The following is a 14,167-nucleotide window of genomic DNA, read 5'->3' as shown; positions in this document are numbered from 1 at the left end:
AGCGCCATTGAGAAGAATTAAACAGCTGGCTGTGGTAACTAGCGCCATAACCCATTTTATCCAATCGTGATCAAAGCCATAGGCTTTTAAATTTGCTCTTATATATGACCAAATAAGTTTTTCATAGGCCTTTGCTATGTCCAGTTGCATTATGATTCCAGCCTGTTTGTTGGTAATGAGTGAATAAACAGTGTCATGTGCTTGTATTATATTATCTAGAATTTGTCTTCCTTCCACATAGCCTATTTGTTCCTCTGACACTAGGGTTGGGAGGAGAGGTTTGAGACGATTGGCAATGACTTTGGATATAATTTTGTAGATCACATTGCATAATGCTATAGGTCGAAATTTGTCTGGAGAGGTGGCCTTCTCCTGTTTGGGGATTAAGGCTATGAAAGATTCATTGAGCACCTTTAAGACTTTCTTAAATCTTCGAGAGTCTTCCACTACCTCCAGGATGTCCTGTTTCACTATCTTCCAACAAGCTTTGAAAAAGTCCACATTGAAGCCATCCGGGCCTGGTGCTTTCCCATTTTGCATCTCTTTCACTGCTTCCTCAATTTCTTCCACTGTTACTGGTCTATTGAGATTGAAATTATCTTCTTTGGTGACCAATTTAGGGATGTACTGAGTGAATTTTTTTGTAAACTGGTCTCTATCTTCCGAGGTTTCCTCCGCAATTTTCTAAAAATGCTGGAGTAGAACTTTCTCCATCTCTTCATGAGTGTTTCTCTCTACCCCATGCTGATCTGTAAGTTTCACAATTCTATTGTTGTTTCGGTGAGCTATGGTGGATTTGTGAAAGAATTTGGTGTTTCTCTCCCCTTCTTTGATCCATTGTACTCTGGATTTCTGTCTCCAGAGTATTTCCTCTTGAAGGCATCTGTTGTCCCACTCCTGCTGGAGTAACTCTGCCATCTCTTTCCTTTCATCTGTGTATCCTTCTGTGATAAGAATCTGGTTTATTTCCTTTAGTTTCTTTTCCACCTCTCCTTTAGCTTTGAAGATGTTACCAAATTCCTTTTTGTTCCACTCTTTGAGTCTACCTTTAATGTGTTTGAGCCTGCAGTGAAGCAGGAACATCTTTGTACCTTGAAGGTGAAGATCTTCCTTCCACCATTGTTCAATATTTGTGAGGAAATCTGAATGTGTGAGCCAAGCATTTTCAAACTTGAAGGGGGTGTTCCTTGGTTTTCCAAAAAGGGAGGCTTCTAATTGGATAGGCCAGTGATCTGAACCCCCAAAAGGTAAAATGAGTGCAGTAATGTTGCTTCCCCTGAGAAGAAGTTCCTCTGAAACCATAAATTTGTCCAATTTTGAGGCCACTTGAGTAGGGCCTCCTCTTTTGTTGTTCCAAGTGAAGATTCCATTGCTTGTTTCCATATCAACCAATTTCATATTGGTGATGAAGTTTTGGAAGGCAATTGAATCTCCCCCAAGTATTCTAGTTCCTCCTTTCTTCTCCATGAGTGATTTTGTTATGTTAAAATCACCTCCAAGAATCCATGGTAGAGTTGGGTATCTCTTCTTCATATCCTCCAGTGTTGTGAGGAGTCAAAGTTTGTCCTCCATTGGTTGTGGACCATAGACATTGGTGATCATGTAACATTCCCTGTCTCGCACCGATTGGAAAATCAAAGAAAGGTGATGTCTGGATGCCTCCGCATCAATCACACCAAATTTCTGTGGATCCAAGAGAGTGAGAATACCACCAACGATTTATTTGCCTTAACTTCAAGGTATTCATATCTATTTACCCATTTGCTATGTTTTTCACAGATCTTTTCCATTGAGCATTTGTTTCCTGTATGAATACTATGTCAGGTTTTTCCTCTCTAATCCTTTTACCAAGATTCCTCTGTTTTCTTCTGCTCCCTAGTCCTCTAATGTTCCAGGTTGTGATTTTCATTGAGGTGGGGTTATAAAGGAGTAACTAGAAAGGTCTTTCATCCTTCCTGAATCAATCATGAGCTTGCCACACTCCAGTAGTAATTCCTTCTGTCTTTTTCTACCCCTCCTTTTGCCTGGATTATTTGTTAATTTTCCGGTTATTAATCCTATTGAGGAGGTTCCTTTGTTTTCCTAGTTGTCATGTCCTCTTTTGACTCCTGCAGCTATTTGATGTGCCTTGTTAAGGAATATCTGTTGGACTTTATCCACGTCCTCCTAAGGGATGGAGTTTATTCCCAGGTTTCCGCCCTTCTCTAGAAACTTTTCCAGCTCTAGGTTCTCCCTTTCCAAGATCTCTTGCAAATCTTGATCCTTCGTACCACTTTCACTTTGAGTCATTTCCTGGTCTTTTTCTACTTCCATGGTATTCAAAGAGTCCAACGTGTGTTCATTCTGTTTCTGAATGTACTCTATGCTGGTCTCTTTTTCTTTCCCCCTTGCTGTCTGATTCTCTATACTCCCTTTATCTTCTTCCTCAACTTCTTTTTCTCCTAAGATCTCAAAGCTGTTGTAACTTTTTGTTTTATCATTCACACTAGGGCTATTTTGTGTCTTCCTTCCTCCCCCTTTTCCTTTCCCTCCTACTTTAGTGAAACATATATGGTCTTTGCTTTTGTTGGGATTTAGGTTTTCCTCCCTTTGATTGAGTGGACAGTCTCTGGATAGATGCCCATGCTCATGACATTTGTGACATCGAAACGGGATATGTTCATAGTCAACTGCTTGAACCCATTCCTCATCATAGACTTCTAGAATGACCTCATCTGGAAGGGCTCTTGATAGGTCCATTTCCACACATATGCGGGCATAGGATGTATATTTTCCCCTTAGAGTTGCCTCTGAAATCTTTAAGAAATGGCCTAATTTATTGCTTATAGCTTTTAAAGACTCTGACATCCAGTAATCTAAAGGTAAGGATTATAGTCGAATCCATACCTGTACCAAAGTGAAGGTTTCTCGTTCAGGCACAAAGTTCATCGTCCATGGCCTCATATAGAGCCCAACAGCTACAAAGAAGTATGGCCCTCCTTCAAAGATTCTGTCTCTATCTTCCATGTTCATAAACACCACAGTGAAAAAACCTTTGGATCCAAGATGAATATTTAACTCCCCCTTTGGTTTCCAGTTGTATTTTATCCAGGTGTACAACGCTTTCTCTGATTGCCAGATTCCCATAAATTTACATATGATGGCATAGTTAGCCATGTGATCTCTGCGCTTGCAGAGCTGGATCGTTCAGACTAACCTGAGGTTTAGTTGTGGTCTTGGGTTTATAGGGCCCCATCTTAGCTCTGTTCTCTGACCCTTGACCTCTGTTTTCCACTTTTTCCTCCCGACAGTCTTCTTTGTGGGCCCCTTGATCTGCATTGGTTTTGCTACCTTCCGCCTTCTGAGTTTCTTTGTCTTTTGTCTTGACCTCCCAGGGCTTTGGAGGTTTGTTCTTTTTTCTTCCCCTTCCTCTGTCTGCTACCATATAACTGTAGGAGGGAGTGGAGCTCCCTCCTCCCTATGTCTCCATGGATGCTTGGTACTCGCTGCCACTAGTTTCGTTAAACCCTAGAACCAGAGCTTCGTTGCCTCCCTGATCACGGTGTGTAATTCAAAACCCCCGCATTAGTTGTAAATGTTACTAGTGAGTTTAATGTTGTCAAAAAATTCTCAAAATTAAATATGCAAGAAATATCCAATAATTCAAGTAAATAAATCCACACTTCGAATAAATTTTCTTTTTAAACAATGAGCGATCTCAATAGACATCGAGCATCAAAAATTAAAACCCAATGTCAATTGTCATGAAACCTAGCTGAAGCATGCAAAAGGCTTAAGCACTTAAATTTCAAAAATTAATTACCAGAAAAAACAATGAAATTTAAATGCTAATCAAATAATTACTTCTTCAAGAAATTTTGGAATTAAAATGATTTTCGTAAATAACCAAACCTATAGTCGAGCTTAGAGATAATTTAAAATTTAAGTTACTTTGACTATAAGAACCTTCCCACAATCAAAATTTTCTCAAGGCTAAAGAGTTAAATTAAATGTCTCAAAACCCTTATTTTAAAATAAAACCCAAAAAATTGATTTTCAAAAATATTGTCATAATTTTTATTTTTTTTATAGATGATTTGCGAATGTTTATGAAATTAAAAAGTTAAAGGGGAGGAGCGGGAGCGAGGAGGATACGATGGATGCAACCTGGAAGGAGGAGCTATGGAGGATGTAGGTTGGAAGAGGGATGAGCAACGAGGAACGCTAGTTGAGGGAAGAGCTGAAGACGCTGGGGAGAAGGCTGGCAACAAGGAGAAAAGGATGCAAGCCAGGAGAAGTTAACGTGAAAGACTCAGGAGATGGAGGAGAAAAAAACGCAAAAAGAAAGGGAGCCACTGAGGGATGAGGTTTAGAAGGAGAAAAAACGCATAGGGAAATGGGAGCTGTGGGTAAAGTGAATACGCAGGAGAAAAAAACGCAGAGGAAAAGGGAACCGCTGGAGAAAGGACGCACGATAGAGGGATGAGGGCTTGTAGAGGGATTAAAAACACAGAAAAGAAAGAAAACGCAGAGGAAAAGAAGCTGCAAGGAAGGAAAATGCAGAGGAAAAGAAGCTGCAAGGAAAGAAAACACAGAGATTGGAAGAGGGTTTGCAGATGAGGGGAGGAAAAAAAATCGAAAATGCAAAGGAGGAGATAGCTAGAGCTTCAAGGTAGTAGATGGGAGGAAAAATGGTAGCCCAATGGCCCCAAAAAAAGTTCCCTTAAATTTTTATCTCAAACTGATGTATTTCTGCTTCAATTATTTTATGAGAAAAACCCAGATTTGAAAAATTTAATTTGAAGATTTTGACTGAAACTTTTCCCTGCAAAAAATTGTTTGTGAGACCAGCGAGGGTCTATATCTGTCTCAGATCTTAAAAAATCTCCTTGTAGAACTTTAGATCTGCTCCTGCATAAGTGAAAAAAAATCCAACACCCAATACATATACAAAAATCTAAAACAAAACCCAAATCCCAAGTTAGAAAACTAAAACTAAAATATTTAATTTTTCAGATCTATACACTTAAATTACATATCTATCATATCTGAGGAGTATGAGTCCAACTCCGCCCCCAGATCTGTACATTTGAGACTCTTTCTCGTAAGATCTAACAATTTAGCACAATATTTTGAAGATAAATAGTTTTGTAAGTTTTAGGTATTAGCCTAGGACACGCCTAGTTCAACTTAGAACTTCCCCAAACGCCCAAAATTTCTGAGTCAACTTATTTTTGCACACTTATAAAATAAGTCGTTAAACCAATAGAGGTATAGAATAACTATTAAATCTTTAAAGATTAGAGATACCTGCTAATCAATTAAAAATCTTAATGTTATCTTAAAACCCAACAACCTAAGCACGATACCTGTGTAGTAGATTGATCTACAAGAGCTATTAACCAGCAGCTTATAAATAAGACTAACAAAACTTTAAATACAAGTTACCATAAAATACCAGAGAGGAACACTGCCATCAAGTAAAACCCCAAAGACTTTGCGTTGTATTATTCCATAAAAGTTTACAAGAGCTTCAAGAGCTAGTACACGATTCAATGATTGAATAATTTCGAATGACAAATGACTTCTAATTTATAGATTAATTCTCCAACGACTAATTGGCTTGATCTTCGTCAAAGTAATTTCGACCATCAAAAGCGTTTTAATTATTTTTTAATTTCTTCCGTCAAAATTATTTTATTTTTTGAGGAAATTCGAAATTTTCATTTAATTGAATTTTAATCAACTCAAAATTAAAACTTTTACTTAACTACCAAGGCCCAAGGGTCCAAAATCTACAGAAATTTTCAATATTTCCTTGGTCGTGGGACCTCCAAAAATTAATTATTCTAGAACCCACGAATTTTTAATTTGGAGAATTAATTTTTCCTAGGACTTAATATTAATTAAATTTTTGGCTTATAATTTTAATTTATATTTGCTAGAAAATTTAATTAATTGACTCATGAGGGAATTAATAATTTTTCCAACCCTCATATAATTTAACCATGGTGTCTAAATATGAGGGACCATGCACTAAAATATTTTTTACATCAGGATACTACAATTTAATATATGAAGGGGGAACACCTGTTCGTTATAGACCCCCAATCATTTACCCAATTCTGCGACTCAAATATGATCTAGTAGACCAAGTGATTTGTAGTAAAATAATTTAGCCAATTAGCTAAAATTATTTCCAAATCACATTACAGAAGACTCGACCAGAACATTAGGACTTACTTAAGATCTTGATGACAAAATCCACCTTAGCTTTGGGGTGAGGCTGGAGGGAAAAACTCTGCTAACCATCCGTGTTTAAAAACACACATGCATTAGTGAGACGAAAAACCTCCTAGGATAGAAATTGTTACCAAAGAAGTAGGCTTACCTAGGTTATTACATACATAGATGGTCTTACTATGATCATTTACATTATAAACTTGCAGAATGGGTTTGCAACTTTTACAAAATGATGACTAATGATAATGATGAAATCTTGATTATCTTCACTGCTCGATCATGATGGAATCTTCTTGCGAAAATGTACGCTGCTATAGGGTAGTTGATGCGGAGTGCTCAACACCTAGCAAAAACCTCCTTGGTACCATTTTCAACAATGACCCACTGAATTCTAGGATCAAGTTCTACATTGCATCACATTTGTTGCGTCATCTTCTACTCTCTGTTTCTTAGATCCATGCAGTATATGTGCCATACTTCTGATTACTCAAGAAACTTAGTTATCTATCTTCATAAGATATAAAGATTCTTGTATACTGGACTGAAAATATAATCTCCCTTGATTCTCCCTCGAAAACGAAGCATCTTGAGGAGGGATGAAATGGAGTGAAGATAATCAATATAGATAGTAAATGCACAAATATATAATAAATAAATCATTGTGTCGAGAGGTGCATTCTCTAGCCCACGTAGATTTATAACATATTTCACAAAATAATAAAATAAAAATAGAAATAATAAACAATAATAGAAATATAAGTTCAGTTAAAGTTAAAAATTTATCAGTAAACTAGATTAGATCCATCTTAATGCTGGATCTATCAAGCATTTAGAGGGGTCATATTCTCCAGGTGCAAACCTTTTTTACATTGTAATGACTCAGTTGGACTCTGAGGAATTTTAGCCCTATCGGTGTTTGATAGAGCTATGGTTTAGATCAATCCAAGCTAGTAATAAATAAATAAAGTTCCTAAAGGTTGTGTCCATTCTTATTCATCACTCAATGGTATTTATAATGTATTTATAATGTCACTACAGGTGTATCAAACATATGTAGGTGTATCAATATTATATTATTAGTTTATATTTGTCCTAGGACAACCTATTTAAGAGTCCTCATAATCTTTCCAATGAAATCTTTAGTGAATGAACCGGGTGGTTCATTACAAATATGGAATCTTATTCAACTTTTAGTATACAGTTTTAAATTTTTTTTTTTAATTTTTTTTTTGAGAACATACGATGCATAATTTTGAAAAGTTAGGAAGTAGACATGGAGAACAATTTGTATGCCATGAACCAGAATGCAAAAATGCACATTGCAACCAGTTTGTTAAATTTCCATGAAACTCTGCAACTACTTAGATGAATATCTGAGAATTGAAATCTAGTTTACGTTCACCAAGATACGGATTCTCTTAACAATTCATAAGCAACAGAATAGAAATACAGATATAAAAACACATCACACAAATTGAGACACTTATTTTCTCAAGAAACACAATAGGGAAAACGTGCTTTCTCAATGTGGCTATTTTGTTGATTGTTCTCGGAGCAATTGAATCTATTACAAAGCACTCTGTCTCTTTTGAGAAAGCGTTCTGCTTCTCACACAAATCTCAACTAATACAATTGATCTTGGCTTGCCTTGATCACTACTTGATCTCGGTTCTTGCACACAATTCTTCCTCTGCTGCCTCCTCGACTTGCTCTGCAAAGCTTGCTGTCCTGCTTCAATTCTGCTCCTCCTTCCTTGCGCACTTGAGCCCCTTATTCCTTGCGCTGATCTCCTATTTCCTATTGCACTTTTGGTCCTATTTCTTAGTGCACTTGAGCTCCTATTGTAGAAATGACTCGAAATTTGTAGCTGCTAATGAAATAAAACTGAAATCAATAGACACAATTTTTTTCTACTAAATTATGCAAAAGGAAAACTGAGAATAGAAACACATGCAATCATTCAATCACAATGCACGCAGTTTTTACTGGGGAACCCAATTGGGAAAACCCCCTCCTTTTTTGTATTATATCAGATGAGAACAATGATCTATTACAATGACAAGTTCAATCCTTGAAGCTCAACTTGCACTGCAATATTGATCTCCTACTATGCTTGCTCTGACCAACACTTAGCCAAAATAGGCCTACACCTTCCTCCTATTTCTTTGCGCAATTTCTGCCTTTAAAGAATAGGAAGCTTCTATTTCCTTGCATAATTCCTGAGGAAATTAGCTCACCTTCTCAATGCAAACTCTGTACACTCACTAGTATACAATAATAATTACATTGATGCCTTTTTCCTCCACTTAACTAGGAAATTTGAATTTGCATGCATAAATAGGGCTTTTCTTAGTAAATTGACTAGTTAATTGAGAGATCAGTGAGTTAACAACAATTACATCTACTCAACAGAACTCCTACTACCTCTATTCATGACTAGAGCTCAAATAACTGAGTGTCACTAACTATAACTCCACTAGATTGCTAGATCTTAGCAATCAACCTAAGTTACCGGATCCGGCGCAAGGGGGTCCAGGATCCACGGATCTGATCTTGATCCGGATCCGGATCCAGATATGCTTGGATCCTTGCAGGAAACGATCACGTGGCAGATCGCAATTTGCTGGAAACAGATCCTGGATGGTGGAAACGGATGCTGTGTTGGGGAAACAAATCCTGCAAGGGAAATTTAGCTACCATGCAACCTATACATACTTCAACCTTGCATGATTTGTGATTTCCATTTGTGTATAATAGAGCTTTGGCTCAAACAAGCTATCTAGACCAAGTAAGTTTCAAATATTGGATCCTACGCCTTTGATTCTCTGCTATTGGGTTCAACTCCATCACTTTTCTTATATATTTTATGGTTTTCTTCTATGTTTCCTAACGTTTCGAGCTCATAAATTATTGAGTTTCATGTATTTTCAGAGGTTTTCAGGTGTCCTTAGTGTCAACTTGATTGAAATTTAAAATGCTCTCATGAATTCTCGAATTGAGTATTTAAAAATAATACTTTGCAACATCCATATTCTGTTTCTAAAGGAATTTATGACCAATTGGTTATTTAATCTCAAGTATTTGCTTTCAGACCATTGAAACCTTTTTGGTTTTAATTTTGTAATATAGGATTGGTACTAGGTAGATTGAGGTCTAATTTCAGTTCAACAGGGTTTGTTATGTAATCTTGTTCGTAGATGTTGGAATGCTCCCTCAAGAGTCTAAGACTTGGCTACTCAGATGCACAAAGAAGTACCTGTTAAATGGAGAGTAGGTTTTGTAGGAATCAAGGTTGAAATGGACTATTTAGCATATTTAGTGTTAGGCAGTAAAGTCAGGAAGTTAAGTGATTTTACATATTTGGACTGTTTACATAGTTAGATTGTTTAGTATATTCAGTTACTGTGATTTTTAGATTTTAGGTTTCGTTTGGTGGTTAATACAATGAATTGGTCCCTACTTGCATTCATCCACGAGTTTGTAGACCGCACTCTACTCAATTTTAGACAACAACGAAGACGTTTCAGGCAACAACAAACAATGATTCACCATGCAAAACACGAAAGCAACACGACCCCACTCATTTTTGTACTTACTATTATCAATTATTATATTATCTTTTCGTATGAGGGAGGATGCGTCAAATCAATGTTTCAGTCTTCATATTTGTAATTTATCTAATGATTTTAGTAAGGTTACTTGGGAGCAGGAGCGGGAGAGACATTTTTAGAAGCTCCCTATTTGGGAGCGATATATATATATATATATATATATATATATTGATGCATATATGTCAACAAAAGCATGTAGAATGATGAATTAGATATAAAAAGCATAAAAAATAGATTGGACCATATAACATCAATTTAGAAGTTATAATCTTCATCAACCACGTCCACAAGTTAGTAACATACAACATATTGAGTCTCTTGATTCATCAATCTTAAAGTTTCAAGCTTTCAAAATTCAATATATAACATTTATCATCATTGATCACCAAAGTTGTACTTGTAAGCTAAGTGTAACCATTACAACAAAGAATATCTAACATGAAATGAAACAACTTTCAACTTTCACGAAGCATCATATTCATAATTCATTACCAATGAGTTATAATTGCCAACTTCAAACTTCAAACTTAAATTGTCATATATTGTTTACAAAAAATATCAGAATAAATATGAAAGAGTCAACAATTATTAAAAGAAAAGACAAGTAAATCTATTATCTACAACTTCCTCTTGCCGCCACAAGAAATGTCTAATTTCTGAGTAGGTCATGGTACTGGTGGTCTTCTAGGAGTCTCCTCCTGCATAGTCGCATGACTAGAACCAAAAGGCACATGCCCTCCACGTGAATGGAGGCAATGGAAACAAAGGAACAATACTTGGAACTCGAGCGCTGACATTGCTACTGGATGGTGGGGGTGGCATGGTTGTTGTTGCTTCATCATCGTCTCCCAAAATTTATGCTAACAATTCTTCAAGATGTATAGTGCCATCCTCCAAATTATTGTACCAAGCTACTTACGGAGGTGGCTTTTATATTCTTTGCATGGCCTAGGTCAGTTTCCCTCCTAATTGATAGCCCGGTGAAATGTTGGTAGTTTTTGTAAAATCTTCTAAGATGTTAATTGGTAAAAGTATTGGGGTTGGTTGAATATATTTACCAAAATAACCTAACCCCTTCTTTGTAAGACCTGCATAGAAATATGCTACTGACGTAAGTAAAGCTAGAGATTAATATCATTTGTAGGTCGAGCGCCTAAAGGTCCTTTCCTTAACAGTCGAGCCCCGTTGCCGGTTGTTATCAGTCGAGCCCCGTTGCCGGTCCTTATCAGTCAAGGACTCTGGGGGGTTGCCCCAAATTATATATGTTGGATCCTCATAAACCCGACCACAATAATGACTCAACAACCTCAAGTTGTAGTGCACATAAATCAAACTTTCTACCCAATTTTCATTGAGTTTGTTTCTTCTGACATTTATGTATGAAGTTGTAGGTGCTCCAACACCTCTCTGTAGAAGAAGTATTTACAACCTGTGAGAGAACTTTTTTTGCCAATTTTGGCAAAAGTCCCATGCCGTCATATGCTTCCCACCATGTGAGAGAATCAAATATGTCTCTATCTTCCATTGCATGCAAGGAACCAAACAAACTAGTGCAACTGAAGTGTCTGCCTAATTTAAGACGCATATTAGAACACTCCTCCCTATCGGACTAGCTTGTCTAATGCTTTCATATATCCCTCTTGTAACTCTAGATCTATATGGGGTTTGGCCCTAACCCCACCCTCAGGTGCAGGTTTGCCCAACCAATATGGAGAGTAGTATTTTTGGCATAAGGATATACACCAAGGCATGTAGTGGAGCACTAAGTGTATTTCATTGTGTACACACACAATTGTGAATCATTGTATACAAGTTGGGATCATTTTCCTAAACAATATCTTTTATTTTCCCCAACATGGTATCCATCTGCTCATACGCCTCCCCAATCACTGGTTTATCTGTATTTACAAAATGAATCATGCTATAAATGGGCTTGGACTTTGGTGAATTGCAATACTTACCTCACACGTGACCAAAACATACCATAAAGAGTAGTCTCCTCCCCCTGTTCATAACCTTGCTTGTTAGCTGCATTTGTGGCCCTGTCCTTTAATACCTGCCAGTGTTGACTTGATACCATGCTAGCCAATGACTCTCTTACCTTAAAAAGGCACCTGAAGGTGAGGTAATAGTTAGCAAATCTAGTCGTTGCAATCTTGAACAACTCCAATCTTGAGTGACTGTAGAAAAGCCCATGGGTATTACTATGATTTGTAATAAATTTTATCATTTGTTTGCCTCGTACAAATCACCAATCCATTTGTATTGTTGGTTTTTGTTCTTAAGAATATCATGCATCAAAAGGTTCATTGTGTGAACCAAACACCCAAACCAAAATATGTTGGGGTATTTATCCTCAATAATTGCTCCCTCTGCCTTAAAATTAGCAGCGTTATCAGTAATGACTTGGATGATATTGTATGGCCCAATACATTCAATTGTTTCAAGTAATGGTTCTGCAATGTTGATGCCGGTCTTGAACTTCTTTGAATAATCATACGCTGAAAGGAAGATGGTGCCACTAACAGACACAACAAGAACACTTATCAATGGCTTGCCTTTTACATTTGTCCATCCATCAGATACAATGGACACCCAATGCTGAGTCCAAGAATTTGTCATTTTGCTCAAAGAATGCGATATTTTTGCTTTTTTCATGATCAAGTCCAATGGTTCTAGCCTTGTCATACCGAGGGCTCTTGTATCCTCTGGGGGCATCATTTATGGTAGAAACGATTTCATACCAATAAGGTGAGAAAAGAACATTGAATGGTATCCCACATGCGTAGAGAAACCGGTAAATTTTTGAATCCACATCATTCCTACACCCTTCATCAAGGAAATATGATATGGTTCTGTGCCTTAAAGAGATGTTTGTTCCTGTGCCTCCATATCCACTGCCTTGGGGGGATGCTGATGGAGTTCTTTGTGCATTTGATTGTGAGCTATGTTCAAAGAAACCCTTTGATATTTTAGATTTGTATTGGGCTTCTTCCTCTTCCCTTATGTATTTGACTCTTTTTGTTGCTGACACACTTACACAAGCTTGATTCCTATTGGTTTATCTCCATCCCATGGCCTTTTCCCATAGAGGTGCCTTCTGGCATGGGTGTATGAACTTGTGTAAATGTTGTTGCAATTGTTGCATCTTTGTTTAGTGGTTCCACCCCCTATCCCCGCTTTAGACCTAGTAACGTATTTCCACAATGGGGTTTGGTCTTGTTTAGTTTTTGGGCCTCATTATGTCCATTTTCTTCCTCCTCACCAAGGTACTCCTCTCCAGGGTTTTCATCAAATCCACTATAACTCACTTCTTCATTCTCTTCTTCATCATGATCAACCCTCCTACTCTCCAACACCATAATAACCAAAAAAGGAACCAACAACAAGAAAATGCCAAACCATATAGCCATGATGTTTGAATTTTGAGTCTGCAAAAAATGGAGGAATGGGAATGGGAATGGGAAATAGAGATTTTTTTTCTTCTTAATTTAGCAATGAACATATAAAAAAAATGCTAGATTAGGGTGTAGATCCTACCTCTTTGGCCTTCAATCCCAAGCTCCAATCTCCCTTGCAAGCTCCTCAAGCTCCTCCAAGCTCCTCTCTCTTGCTCTCTCCAAGATCCAAACTCTCTCTTGCTCTCTCCAACTCGACAATGGGTGAATAATGGGAGGGGAGAGGGCCTTTTAAACCTTTCCCCCCTCCCCTTCCCTCCCTCTCTGTTCGCCGGCTGTCGCCTCCCTCTCCGCCACACGACCTTTTTTTAGCATCGACAGGAGCGTTTTTTTAAGAGGGTGAGCGGTCGGGAGCAATTGCTACCCAATTGCTCCCCCTCTTAAAAAATCATTCCCGGAGTGAGGGGGAGCGGTCAAGGAGAAGTCATTCCTGACCGCTCCCCTAATCCCTCCCTCAAAAAAAGAGAGCAATTTTTTTTTAAAGGGACCACGCTCATCAGGTAGCTCCCTACTCGCTCCCGGACGAAGCGTGAATTGAGTGTGGATTCGGGGGAGGGGGCGCTCCCATGCAACCTTGGATTTCAGTTCTAAATGTTGTGATTTATAAATGGTAGATCCCGATCCGAATCCTGCTAACTTAGCAATCAACTCATGCACAACGCTACTTCTTACCCACAAACTGGAATTGACTGACTTAACTAACTGAGTTGGCCATGTCACTCTTGCTAACTGCAACTCAAGTCATCATGCTGATGTGGAAATTCGAATTTCTCCATTTGACTAAGGCACAAGTCAAATGAAGCCTTTTCTTGCTACAATTTAACACCTATCTTTTAGGATCCCAGCTCCACACAACCCGCACACAACCAATTCTCC

At 37.8% G+C, this 14,167-nt stretch overlaps 1 protein-coding gene across 3 annotated transcripts in view; it reads left to right on the top strand.

The window, feature by feature from the left end:
• The window catches only part of UPL6 (ubiquitin protein ligase 6), a 395,397-nt gene that overhangs the window by 121,640 nt on the left and 259,590 nt on the right, over positions 1–14,167 (top strand). The window lies entirely within an intron of this gene.

Source organism: Pinus tabuliformis, chromosome 4_2 (genome assembly GCF_031772625.1).
Source record: "Pinus tabuliformis cultivar Carrire ecotype Pingquan chromosome 4_2, CPIR1, whole genome shotgun sequence".
In the NCBI taxonomy this organism is placed as follows: Eukaryota; Viridiplantae; Streptophyta; class Pinopsida; order Pinales; family Pinaceae; genus Pinus; species Pinus tabuliformis.
The sequence above is the reverse complement of the archived record's forward strand: the minus strand, read 5'-3'. Positions and strand labels throughout refer to the sequence as shown.